Raw genomic sequence first — 15,132 nt, 5'->3', positions numbered from 1 at the left:
ACTGACAGTATATATGTAATATTGATTTTTTTACTCTGTTTCTTAATTTGATATTTTATAGCAGAATATGTTTACATATGATTATATCTCATACTAATATTTTAGCATTAAACTTACGTGAATTAATTAAAATATAACTTTAATACATAACTTATGATTTACTGTAACAATCTTTTTTTAAACATCTTTATTGGAGTATAATTGCTTTACAATGGTGTGTTAGTTTCTGCTTTATAACAAAGTGAATCAGGCATACATATACGTATATCCCCATATCTCCTCCCTCTTGTTATCTCCCTCCCACCCTCCCTATCCCACCCCTCTAGGTGGTCACAAATCACCGAGCTGATCTCCCTGTGCTATGTGGCTGCATCCCAATAGCTTTCAATTTTACATTTGTTAGTGTATATATATGTCCATGCCACTCTCTCACTTTGTCCCAGCTTACACTTCCCCCTTCCTGTGTCCTCAAGTCCATTCTCTATGTCTGTGTATTTATTCCTGTCCTGCCCCTAGGTTCTTCAGAACCATTTTTTTTTCTTTTAGATTCCATATATATGTGTTAGCATACAGTAATTGTTTTTCTCTTTCTGACTTACTTCACTTTGTATGACAGACTCTAGGTCCATCCACTTCACTACAAATAACTCAATTTCGTTTCTTTTTATGGCTAAGTAATATTCCACTGTATATATGTGCCACATCTTCTTTATCCATTCATCTGTCAATGGACACTTAGGTTTGCTTCCATGTCCTGGCTATTGTAAATAGAGCTGCAGTGAACATTGTGGTACATGACTCTTTTTGAATTACGGTTTTCTCAGGGTATATGCCTAGTAGTGGGATTGCTGGCTCGTATGGTAGTTCTATTTTTAGTTTTTTAAGGAACCTCCATACAGTTCAAGAGGGTTGCCTTTTCTCCACACCCTCTCCAGCATTTATTGTTTGTAGATTTCAGATGATGGGCATTCTGACTGGTGTGAGGTGATACCTCATTGTAGTTTTGATTTGCATTTCTCTAATAATTAGTGATGTTGAGCATTCTTTCATGTGTTTGTGGGCAATCTGTATATCTTCTTTGGAGAAATGTCTGTTTAGGTCTTCAGCCCAGTTTTGGATTGGGTTGTTTGGTTTTTTGATATTGAGCTCCATGAGCTGCTTGTAAATTTTGGAGATTAATGCTTTGTCATTTGCTTCATTTCTCCCATTCTGAGGGTTGTCTTCTCATCTTATGGTTTCCTTTGCTGTGAAAAAGCTTTTAAGTTTCATTAGGTTCCATTTTTTAATTTTTGTTTTTATTTCCATTTCTCTAGGATCTGAGTCTAAAAGGATCTTGCTGTGATTTATGTCATAGAGTGTTCTGCCTATGTTTTCCTCTCAGAGTTTTATAGTGTCTGACCTTACATTTAGGTCTTTTATCCATTTTGAGTTTATTTTTTTGCATGGTGCTAGAGGGTGTTCTAATTTCATTCTTTTACATGTAGCTGTCCAGTTTTCCCAGCACCACTTATTGAAAAGGCTGTCTTTTCTCCATTGTATATCCTTGCCTCCTTTGTCATAGATTAGTTGACCATAGGTGCATGGATTTATCTCTGGGCTTTCTATCCTGTTCCACTGATCTATATTTCTGTTTCTATGCCACTACCATACTGTCTTGATTAATGTAGCTTTGTAGTATAGTCTGAAGTCCAGGAGCCTGACTCTTCCAGCTCCGTTTTTCTTTCTCAAGATTGCTTTGGTTATTCAGGGTGTTTTGTGTTTCCATACAAATTGTGAAATTTTATGTTCTAGTTCTGTGAAAAATGCCATTGGTAAAAAATATGGAACGCTTCACGAATTTGCATGTCATCCTCATGCAGGGGCCATGCTAGTGCCAATCTTCTCTGTATCATTCCAATTTTAGTATATGTGCTGCTGAAGCGATACTGTAACACTCTTTAAATTTCTTATATCAAACAACAATTTGAGTTTTTAATCTTATGACACAAGAAACTTATTTAAGATAACAATAAACATTTAGCCCAATAATATGAACATGTAATGAGTTTAAAATAGATACTTTTTTACGATACCATTCTTCAAAATATTCAATAGTCATAGACAGTATGTCACAGAGTTTGTGCTATGTACAAGAGTTTGTTTTTGTGAGATTTGAAATTTGGCTTATTCTGGGATTTTGTTATTCTAATACGTGATGCAACATATTGAAATAAACTGTAGTTATTCTTCCTTTTCCACACCTATTTCCCTTCCTGATTACTCCAGTCACAAACAGTAGGTGGGGATGAGCAAGACAGGTGCTTATGTGTGTGTGTGTTGTGTTGATAAGGGATCAAGGTGCTCCACAATCCAGAGTCAGAGGCTAAGTGAGTAGAGTGAGGATGGTGTTCAAAGGAAACAGACAGCCCAGCAAGGGCTATTGGTACCAGAACAGGATTAGAACTCAATCTTGGGCAGGGGGGCAGAGGTGACAGCAGCTGCCCCGGCTAGAGTATTGGATTTAGAGCAGTGTAAGAAGGGTATTTAATTGGGGAGGCTGAAGCCTGGCTTAGTATATAATACCTAAGTATGAGAAGGGCATGCAAGAGGGGACTGCATAGAAATGGAGAAAATGAAAATCAACCCTATGCTATTGGATTTAAATTAGAGATATTGTAAACTCAGAGATTTTAACCTATTGAGATGGATATAGAAATGTGTGTGTGTGTGTGTGTGTGTGTGTGTGTGTGTGTGTGTGTATTTCTGGCTCTATCTACTACAATGTTCCTATGAGAAGTGACATACCAATAGTAATGAACACACCTAGCACTAAAATCTTTTCTGTACTCTATTCTCCATTAAAATAACCTAGAATTCCATTGAGAAATGACTCATTTTAGTAGTGGGGTAAGGAAAATACAAAATGAGATCCCAATGGGGTATTTCCTGGGCCAGAAAATAAAGAAGAGTTCAAAGAATGATGAGTGCATGCCAAAGGATATGTAAGTCCATTTAAAGAGATCCTCACTGTAAAAAACTTAAATGTCAAAATGATATTAATGGATTATACGTGATTAACTAAAATAAGAACTTATGAGTCTACACTAATATTAATTAGTGAATAGATGTTTGATGAAGTCTCAGACTATCTCCATCCCAGTACTTATATATATATAAAAAGAAAGGGAAAAAAAATAAAAGAGAGGAAAAAAAAGAGAAACTTTAGAATGGATAATACTAGTATGTGTCATCTTAATCAAGTGCTCAAAGTCAAAATAAGTAAACAAGTAATGAGACAAATTAAAATGGTGTGCCATTACAGGATTGGATGGGAAGGACACGGCATCACTTCTTTGTTAAACCTGCCCAAAATACTTAATCTGAATTGAATTATGATGAGATATTTGAGAATCCCAAATAGAAGGGCATTATCAAAAACAACTGGTTTTTAATATGCCCATGTGTCAAAGTCATGAAAGTCAAGGAAAAACTGAGAACTGTTCCAAATGAATAAAATCAAAATGACATAGAAAATAAATGCATGTGTGTAATTCTGTACTTTACCCCTTCATTTTAATGGATATTACTAGAATAACTGGAGAAATCTGAATGGTCTCAGGAGTAGATGGTAGTAATATATTAATATCAATTCCTGATCTTCATGTTTACATTGTGGTTTTCTAGAACATGATTGGAAGAAATATACACAAAAATTTTTTTGTGAGTGATTGGGCATCATGTCAGCAGCTTACTCTTAGATGATTCAGAAAAAAGTTATTTGTGATGTACTTGTCACACTTATTAACTTTGAGATTGTTTCAAAAATTTTTTAAATGTAAAAATATAATTGTTATATACACACACAAACTGCCCACATTGTTTTTGTATTATTGTGCATAATTTTATTTATTTTGCTACTGCAAGATAGGGGGAAATGTCCCTCCAGGTTCACTTTACAAGATGGGTATAAAAAAACATTTTTCCCCAAACATATATAAGTCTTTAAATATTTTTATTATGATTACTTAATGCTTGATTATATAGAAGATAATTCATTGAGGCAAGGTCCAGGTGGATACATTTTCCCATCTTCCAATGTTCACAAGGATTAAGGAAACTTGTAGTCTTATCAAAGGCTATCAAAAATTGTTGATTCAGGATTTAATCAAAACCATGAAATGGCATAAAGCCATGTAATAGTTAAAATAATATCAAATAAAAAAGCATTTTGTAAGTTAATGCCTTTGTAAATTAGACTTTTAATGTGTTATACTTCCTTATAGAAGAAACTTTTAGTATAACTTTAAAGGAAAAACTGAATGTTGGTCATTTATTTTCCACGACCAGAAAGACATCATTCGTTAAAATAATCAATAGTTGGTACAGATTATTAGCAGTATTAATTACAACATCATCATTTCTCCCACACATAAATGAATTTCAGAAAATCACACTCTTAGTTTCTTACCACTGATTAGTGGCAGAAGCAGAACTAATGATAACAATAATGGTTTTAATTAGTGATGTTATTTTATGGCACACAGTGCATTCTCATTCATTTACTCAAGGAACCACAGTCACCCTATATGATGGATTATATCCTCATTTTATACATAAAGATACAATTCTCACAATGTGTTGAAAAAGTTGCCCAAGTTTCATGCAGCAAAGTGGAGGATCCTGCAATTTGGTATCTAACTGGTCTAGACTTCAAAAACCATAAATTACTTCAAACTACTTCCACCTAATGTAGTGTATTTATTTCCCCATATGCCACATTGTGAAAGGTTTTTTTTTCTTTTTTTTTCCAGTACCTGGGCCTCTCATTGCTGTGGCCTTTCTCGTTGCGGAGCACAGGCTCTGAGGCCATGGCTCACGGGCCCAGCCGCTCTGCGGTATGTGGGATCTTCCCAGACCGGGGCACGAACCCGTGTCCCCTGCATTGGCAGGCGGACTCTCAACCACTGCGCCACCAGGGAAGCTTTGTGAAAGGTATTTTTGTGTTGATGTATCTTTAAGGGCTATTTCTAGTAGTCACTTAATTGATTATTTATGATCCTCTCCCTCCTTTTTGAACTTGGATTGAATTATGGGAGTTGGTCTTAAATCTTTAAAAGAATCAGCCTCCATTGATCACATACCTCTACAGCTTGTGTCACATGACCATTGAAAATACAACTTGGGAAGATATTTGGGTTATTGAGGAAAGAGAAGTTATAGCCTATATTTTGTAAACATTAGTATGACTATATATCAAAACAGAGGGTGTAAACAGGCTATTAGTACAGCATCTTCACCATGACACTCATCCCGTTCAATCACTTCTCCATAAGAATATTCCTGCTTGAATATAATGGAACATTATATACCATTTCCCTTCCGCCTATTCAACTTTTACATGTCAGTCAAATATCTTCCCCAGTATAACTGATTATTTTTGTTTTTCCAATCAAGAAGTACCCATATCACAAAATGGCTGGAGTAATTGTTTTGAGACATGAAATATAGTATTTTAGTTAGGATCATTTGCCTTTCAGTATAATTTTCTAAGAAGTGAAAGAAGAGGTTTAATTGAAATAATTGTGTTTTTTCTCCATGATGGCAATCTGGAGATTAAGAATGATTTCTGAATCATTATAAAATTCCTCTGTATTAGTTATCTATTGTGACATAACCATATTAACACAGACTTAGTGGTTTATGACAACACATTATTATTATTATATCATAGTGTCTAAAGCTTTAAGAATTGGGGCAGGACTTAGTTAATTCAAGTTCTCATAAGGATGCAATTACTGTGTTGGCTGACGCTGTGGTCTCATCTGACACTACTCAGAAATGATCCACTTCTAAGCTTTCATGTGGGCAGGATTCAGTTACTTAGAAGGCTGTGGAACTAAAAACCCCATTTTCTTGCTGGGTGTTCCTTGGAAGCCACTTTTAGCAACTTGCCATGCAACTCACACACAACATGGCAGCTTCCTTCTGCAGAACCAGCAAGGAAGAGAAATTATTGTAGCAACACAGTTTACAGCCTTACATAACGTAATCGCGAACATGTAAAAACATGCACCCATCATCTTGCCTTATTCCACTCGTTACCATCAAGTCATAGGCCCTGTCCACACTCAGAAGAGGATCACACAAGGATGTGAACACCAAGAGCTAGAGATCATGTGTGCAACCCTAGCATCTGTTCCCCACAGATCACCCTCTGGACTCTAGTTGTTTATATCCTTCCCACATGCAAAATACATTGATTCTCCTTCTAATGAGACATTCACGAGACACTGATCCCATTAAAGATTTTGCTCTAAGTCTATAATCTTATCACCTAACAAGATTGGATCTAGATATGGATGAGGCTCTTTGTGTGTAGTTCTCTGTAATGAAAGAAACCAGTTAACTGTAAAATATAGAGACAAGTTTTCCAGCCCCTCCCCAACAAATCAACATGCAGCAGTTGAACAGTCACATGGGAACATCTACAGGCATTCCCAAACGGAGCGAAGTAGTAATTGATCCTAAAATTCTGAAATCCAGTCCTGTGAATGTTGGAATTTCTTGATTATGTATGTATAAAAGTCACTATTTAACCATAAAAATTACTCATTTAAATTAGTTAATAAAAAATATAAAACCTAACAAGTATCAGATATTTGTTCTACATATTTGCACAGAAAGATGTGCTTCATTTCATTAAGAAGCTAATGTCACACTAGAGGAAAGATACATAATTTATTGGAATTTTGTGAATAATGAAATGCATATTAGATTACCTCTGAATGTATTCACATCCTCTTCCAATAAGATATCATTTGAAAGGGCAAGAAAGGTAACTTTTGTTCATTTTATTTTTTATATATTTGAATCCTAATTTTGTCATTTTTAGGTATATCCAAATCTGTGGCATAGAAATAAATAAAATACAAATGTATATATATATATATATATATACACACACACACACACACACACACACACACACACACACACACACATATATATATATATATATATATATATCACTCTCAATATATTCTGTGATAGGAAGAATTTTCCAAGTACATTATAATGTGTTTTGAACTGTGGGCATTCATTGTAGTATAACAACAGCCTGAATAAATTTTAGTGTGTAAGCTCTTCAGTCGTTTAATCAATATACATCTGCATTTTCAGTTTGGCATATAGGCAGAAATAAAACTGTAGCTATATGTTTGTCACTTTGGGATTTACCTTAAATCCTTTAGGTTGTCTTTCTATTTTGATAATCCTTTGCCAAATTACTTTTTTTTAAAAAATTGAGTTAAAATTGGTATATAACCTTATATTAGTTTCAGGTGTATAATATTATAATTTTATATTTGGATACACCTCAAATTGATCACCACCAAAAGTCTACTAGTTATCATCCATCACCATACAACTGACTCCCTTCATGCTTTTGCCCACCCCTCAACCTCCTTCTCCTTTGGTAACCACCAGTCTGTTCTCTGTATCTATGAGTTTGTTTTTGATTTGTTTTGTCCGTTTGTTTTCAGATTCCACATATAAGTGAAAACATATGGTATTTGTCTTTCTCCGTCTGAGTTATTTCACATTGTATAATACCCTCAAAGTCCTTCCATTTTGTTGCAAATGACAAGATTTCCTTCTTTTTATGGTTGTGTAGTATTCCATTACATGAATATGTGTGTGTGTATATATATATGGCTCACATATTTTTTATCTATGCATCCATTTATGAACATTTACCTTGTTTCCTTATCTTGGTTATTGTAAATAATGCTTCAATGAACATGGATGTATATATTTTTTCAAATTAATGTTCTCACATTTTCCAGGTAAATATCCAGAAATGGAAAACCTTGATCATATGGTAGTTCTATTTTTAAATTTTGAGAAATATCCAAATCATTTTCAATGGTGGCTATACAAGTTTACATTCCAACAAATAGTATATGAGATTTCTCTATTTTCCACATCCTCTTCAACATTTGTTATTTCTTATCTTTTTGATAAAAGCCATTCTAACAGGTGTGAGATGTTATCTCATTGTGGTTTCGATTTGTATTTCCCTGGTATTTAGTGATGCTGAACATCTTTTCATGTGCCTGTTGGCCATTTGTATGTATTCTTCGAAAAAATTTCTATTTAGATCCTTTGCCCATTTTTTCAATGGGCTGTTTCTTTTTTTGTTGTTGAGATGCCTGACTTTTTTGTTTTCTTAAATATATTTTGGATATTAACCCCTTATCAAGGTTATGATTTGCAATTATTTTCTTCCATTCAGTGGGTTGCATTTCATTTTGTTGATGATTTCCTTCAATGTACAGAAGCCCTTTAGTTTGATGTAGCAGCTTATGTTTATTTTTGGTTTTATCTCCTTTGCCTTTAGATTCATACCTCCCAAAATAATCACTAAGACCAATGTCAAGGAGTTTACCACATAAGTTTTCTTCTAAGAATTTATGGTTTCAGGTCTTATATTCAAGCATTCAATCCTTTTTAAGTTAATTTTTCTGTAGGGTGTAAGAAAGTAGTCTAGATTCATTCTTTTGCATGTCAAGTTTTCCCAACACCATTTATTGAAGAGACTGTCCTTTCCCCATTGTCCATGCCTGGATCCTTTGTTGGAAATTAACTGTCCATATATGTCTGGGCTCTTTATTCTGTTCCACTGATCTGTGTTTCTGTTGTCATGCCAATACCATACTTTTGATTACTATAACTTTGTAGTATAGTTTGAAATCAGGAACTTGATACCTCATCTTTGTTCATCTTTCTCAAGATTGTTTTGGCTATTTGGGATCTTTTATAAACCACACAAATTTTAGAATTATTTGTTCTAGTTCTGTGAAATATGCCATTGGAATTTTGATAGGGAGTACACTGAATCTGTAGATTGTTTTGGGTAGTTTGAACATTTTAACAATATTAATTCTTCCAATCCATGGGATATCTTTCCACTTATTTGTTACTTCTTCAGTTTCTTTCATCAGTGTCTTATAGTTTTCAGTGCAGTTTTTAACCTTCTTGATTAAATTTATCCCTAGGTATTTTCTTCTTTTTTATGTAGTTGTAAATGAAATAGTTTTCTTAATTTCTCTTTCTGATAATTCATTACTAGTGTATAAAAATGCCATAGATTTCTGTATATTGATTTTGTATCCTGCAAATGTATTGAGTTCACTTATTAGTTCTAACAGATTTTTGGTGGAGTCTTTAGGGTTTTCTATCCACAAATGGTGACAGTTGTACTTCTTTCTTTCTTATTTGGATAACTTTGATTACTTTTTCTTGCCTAACTGCTCTGGCTAGGACTTCCAATACTCCATTGAATAAAAGTGGTGAGAGTGGTATCCTTGTCTTGTTACTGACTGTAGAAGAAAAACTTCGTTTTTCCTTGTTGAGTATAATGTTAGCTGTGGGTTGGTCATATACGGCCTTTATTATGTTTAAGTACATTCCTTCTGTAACCAGTTGGTTGAGAGTTTATATCATGAAAGGATGTTGAATTTTGTCATTTTTTTTTCTGAATCTACTGGGATGATCATACAATTTTTATCCTTCATTTTGTTAACGTGGTGTATCATATTGATTGATTTGCAGATGTTGAGCCATCCGTGCATCTCTGGAATAAATCCCACTTGATCATGGTGTATGTTCTTTTTAATATATTTTTGAATTCAGTTTGCTAATATTTTCTTGAGGATTTTTCCATCTTTGTTCATCAGAGATATTGGCCTGTAATTTTCATTTTTTGTGATATCCTTGTCTGGTTTGGTATCAGGGTAATGCAGGCCTCCATTAAATGAGTTTGGAAATGTTCTCTCCAGTTTAATTTTTTGGAATAGTGTAACACTGGGGCAGGGCAAGCAGCCTTAGCAAGGTAGAGAGAGACTACCAATAAATGGCACCTGCCATCCTCAAGCTAGCAGAGTAGGAGATTGAAAAAAAATGGCACCTGCAAGCAATTACATCCCCAGAAAGAGTTTCAAGAGACATCTGTCCCTCTGACAGACACTTTAGGTTAGTTAATGAATCTTCTTCATGTATGGTCTAGGTGCTTTCCAAATTGCTGCTTTTGAGCTGGGTCCCAGGGTGAGTCTGTGAAGAGCCCTTTAAAAGTGGAGTCTCAGTTTCCTATAGCCTTTTGAGTCTCCTGGACATAAGCCCCATTGTTTTTCAAAGCCCATTATTTTGGGGGTTCATCTTTCCAGCGCAGTTCCCAAGGGTTGGGGTACCTGATGTGAGACTCAAACGCCTCATTCTTCAGGAAGAAGCTCCTTTTTTGTGATATTTTGTGATATCCCTCCTGCTTGTGGGTTGCTACTCTACTGGTAGGGGCCCCGTGGAAACTGCCTCTCTGCCTCTCCTACCTTACTCAATGTGCCCTTTTTATTGTTTGTTGTGGAAGAGCTGTTCTGCTGGTCCTCAGATCATCTTCAGAGAGAATTATTCCACAGGTAGCTGTAACTTTGGTGTGTCCCTGGGAATAGGTGAGACCTGTGTCTTCCTAAGTCCCATCTTCAACCAATTCCCCAAATTACTCTTCCCTTTAGCATCTTTAGACAGTCAAAATATCCTTCATCCAGTGTTTTCAGGATGAACTTATTGAACATTTTAATTAAATAGCTAATGTAATTAAAGAAAAAGTGACACTGTGACATTTACACATATATTAAACAATGAGGAACATAAGTTAGTTCTCAAAAATTATCCATCGGTCTTGTGTCATTAATGGTCTCCCCAGAACCATAGTAAATCTACATTGTAATACAATAGCATTGTTCAAGATAGCATGGTTTAAAATTCTATGTCTATAGTAAATACCAATTATCATCAGTAGTTATCTTTCATTCCAAGAAGATATTCTCTTTTTACTCCAAGTAACTGATAAATTGATATATAAATTATCTATGGACCACAGACATACTGATTTTGGTTTGAAATTGACACTATAACATACTGACCATTACTAAAGGAGAAAATTCAAATACATCAGAAAGTTTCCCTTGTTGAAAACTTGCAGGCATTGTGTAGAAAATATGCAGGCATTGACAAAAGATTGTGATTTACTTTAATAAAATGTTGCATAGAGTTGTGTTTTTAATTTTACTGAGCATATGTAAATATGAACAATCTACCTTAAGTCATTTCAAGTATGTAACAAAAAAAAAAATTATGCAAGACTGGTTCAATGCAACAGCAGGCATCAAGGCCATAAATAATTCTATGAGTAATATTTAAATAAAAATTAAAATGTTATTTATTAATTAAAATATACACATACAGTGTGTGTAAAGAGAGAGAGAAAGAGGATTGCAATGTTGAGCCAGACCACTAATTTATAATTTATTACCTTTGGAAAATTTAATATATAGAATTTGGAAAAAAAATATGTAGAATTTTTTAAATATAAGAAACAAACTATTAGGAAAAATAAGATCAATAAATCCAAAATGAATAAAAATATTGATGTTAAATTATACAAACAGGGAAGTTTAAAAATTCAGAGGTATTTTTCAAATTTCCAAATAAATCATCTATATATTAGAATACAACTTTTCTTCCAGCTGCCCAAGATACCAAAGGGATAGAAGGCCACGGGGAAGAAAGTGGCCCTGGTGCCTGCTGTCGTGAAGAAGCAGGAGGCCAAGAATGTGGTAAATCCCCTGTTTGAGAAAAGACCCGATAATTTGGCATTTGACAGGACATCTAGCCCCAAAGGGCCCTCACCTGCTTTGTAAAATGCCCCTGCTCCATCCAGTTGTGGTAGCAAAGGGCTATCCACCATAAGCAGCTAAAAGTGCCTCCCATGATTAACCAGTTCACCCAGGCCTTGTACCACCAAATAGCTTCTCAACTGCTTAGGCTGGCCGATAAATACATACCAGAGATAAAGCAAGAGAAGGAGCATAGACTGTTTGCCAAGGCTGAGAAGAAAACTGCAAGCAAAGGGAATTTCCCCTCTCAGTGGCCACCTGTTTTTCGAGCAGAGGTTAACAGTGCTACCATTTTGGTGGAGAACAAGAAGACTCAGAAGGTACTGATTGCACATGACATGGATCCCATGGAGCTGGCTGTCTACCTGCTTTCCATGTGTCATAGGATAGAGTTACTGACTGCATTATCAAGGGGAAGGCCAGCTGGAAAGTCTAGTCCACAGGAAGACCTATACCACTATCACCTTCACACAGGTAGGTACAAAAAGTTAATTTGCAGTTTTTAATTTCTTACCAGAAATCATCTATACCAAATTCACAAGTTTGTCAGGTATTGACACATTCTATATCTCCTCTAACTGCTCCACCAATTCATAATATTTTCCTCTTTCTTCAACATCCAAAATAATTTCCTCTTTGCCTAACTAGTTTTGACTGAAAGTCTCCTGCCTGTAGTTCTGGCCACCAGCAAAGGTAACAAAACTAATGGTACATGATAGGCCTAGTCTTGAGAGGTCCAGATTATCCCTTCAGCACTGCACTTCAAAGGAAGTCACAAGGCCAACCAAGGTTTAAGAGGAGGAGAAAGACTACCTTTTGGTGTGACCAGTGGCATGCATATAGAGAAAAAATGAATTATTGGAAACCTTACTTAGAGACTATCACATGGGAATAGAAACAGTTTTTATGAGAATGTTTTCAAAGAAAGAAACCATAATATAATATATAAGTAATTTTAAGAAGACTAGCATTTTAATGATCTGATATATTTAATAACACCATAAAACAAAACATGAGGTAGATAAAAATTAGAGAAAGGTTTTTTTTAGTATAAGATAAATAATATTCAACCTAAGTAATACACTATAACAAATAAATGCTATGAAATATACATTGAACTGTGCAAATGACATGATTATGATTGGACAATTCACAAAGAAGAAATATGTATAAAATAATGTTTATCCTATTCAAATGATTATCTGATATTAAATTAAGTGTTTGGGGACATATAAATCATCATCCTAAAGATTACACACACACACATACGCACACACACACAAAAAAACACTATTAGAATTAATAAATGAATTCAGTAAAGTTGCAGTACACAACATCAACATACAAAAATCAGTTGCACGTCTATACACTGAAAACAAATGATCCAAAAAGGAAATTGAGAAGACAATCCTATTTACAAATCATAGATGAAAGAAATTAAAGAAGAAGCAAATAAATGGATAAACATCTCATGTTCATGGGTTAGAAGACTTAATATTGTTAAAATGTCCATACTACCCAAATGATCTACAGATTTAATGCAATACTTATTAAAATCCCAATGGTACTTTTTACAGAAGCAAAAGAAAATAATCCTAAAATTCATATGGAAGCCCAAAAGACTTCTCTTAGCCAAAGCAACCCTGAGAAAGAAGAACAAAACTGAGAGGGATCACCATTCCTGATTTCAAATTATACTACAAAGATACAGTAGTTGAAAAGTATGATACTGGCATAAAGACAGACGTATAGACCAATGTAACATAATAAAGACCTCAGATATAATCGCATTCATATACAGTCAAATGATCTTCAACAAGGGTGCCAAAAATACTCAATGGAGAAAGTACAGTCTCTTCAATAAATGGTGCTGGGAAAACTGTATATCTACAGGCAAAAAATGAAATTGGAACCTGATCTTTACACCATACACAAAAATCAACTCCAAATGTTTTAAAGATTTAAACATAGAACCTGAAACTCTAAAACCCCTAGAAGACAATTAGGGAAAATCTTCATGATGTTGGTTGTGGCAATGATTTCTTGGATATGACACCAAAATCAAAGGCAACAACAGCGACAACAAAAATTAGACAAGTAAGACTATACCAAACTGAAAAGATTCTGCAGAGCAAAGGAAAAAACAGACTGAAAAGGCAACCAAAGGAATGGAAGAAAACATTTGCAAAATATATATCAGATAAGGGGCTAATATCAAAAAGATGTAAGGAACTCCTACAACTCAATTGCAAAATAAGAAATAATCCAATTAAAAAATGAGCAAAGGACTTGAATAAACATTTCTGCAAAAAAGATATACAAATGGCCAACAGGTATATGAAAAGATATTTAACATTACTAATCATCACAGAAACACAAATCAAAACCACAGTGAGATATCATTTCACACTTGTTAGTACAGCTATTATCAAAAAAACAAGAGATAAGTGTTGGTGAGGATGTGGAGAAATGAGAATCTTGTGCGTTGTTGGTAGGAATGTAAAATGTTGTGGCTACTATGGAAAACAGTATGGAAGTTCCTAAAAAAATTAAAAATACAATTGCCATATAATCCAGCAATCCCATTTCTGGGTATACATTTAAAAGAACTGAAATCAGGGACTTGAAGAGATATATGCACTCCTATGTTTACTGCAGCATTTTCACAAGATTCAAGATATGGAAACATGTCTGTAGATGGATAAATGGATAAAGAAACTGTAGTATATAGAAAAAAATAAAATATTATTCAGCCTTAAAATGGAAAGAAATCCTGCCATATGCAACAGCATCGATGAACTTGTAGGACATTACGCTAAGTGAAATAAACTAGTCACAGGAGGACAAATATTGCATGATTTCAATTATATGAGGTAGCTAAAATAGTCACACTAATAGAAACAGAGAGTAAGATGGTGGTTGCCTGGCACTGGGGGAAGGCAGAAACAAGAAATTGCTGTTCAGTAAGTTTCAGTTGTGCAAGGTGAATAACTTCTAGAGATCTGCTGTACAATTAATACAGGATTATTGTGTGTACATTGTGACTACAGATAACAATACTGTTTGATACACTTAAAAATTAAGAGGGCAGATCTTATGTTATGTGTTTTTAACCACAAAAGCAAACAAAATAGAGGTACATAAAAAGAAAACCCCACATCATATACTCACATAAAGTTTGAGAGATAACATGTAATGAAGATACTGGACATACTCTTGCCTCACAAGATTGTTTCAACAAATTAAAAATAAATGCACTGTGCAACCATAAAAATTGAAAGAAAAAACTTTTTTTTAAAGTTTTCCCCTAATAATCTATGTTCTTAAAAATCATGAACTTCTGATAATTTTGCTCAATGGGAAATGTAAATTTTATATGGTATACCAACTTTGGCACTTGCATATTTTTCCAGTCACAGAAGTA

General features: G+C 34.4%; 1 pseudogene; it reads left to right on the top strand.

Annotated features, from left to right (window-relative positions):
- Positions 1 to 11,444: 11,444 nt before the first annotated feature.
- On the top strand, positions 11,445 to 12,200 carry LOC103074324 (60S ribosomal protein L7a pseudogene; annotated as a pseudogene).
- Positions 12,201 to 15,132: the final 2,932 nt, after the last annotated feature.

This window comes from Lipotes vexillifer, unplaced genomic scaffold, assembly GCF_000442215.2.
Source record: "Lipotes vexillifer unplaced genomic scaffold, Lipotes_vexillifer_v1.1 scaffold1622, whole genome shotgun sequence".
Taxonomy (NCBI): domain Eukaryota; kingdom Metazoa; phylum Chordata; class Mammalia; order Artiodactyla; family Lipotidae; genus Lipotes; species Lipotes vexillifer.
Note: the sequence above shows the minus strand (reverse complement) of the source record. Positions and strands in the feature narration are given on the sequence as shown.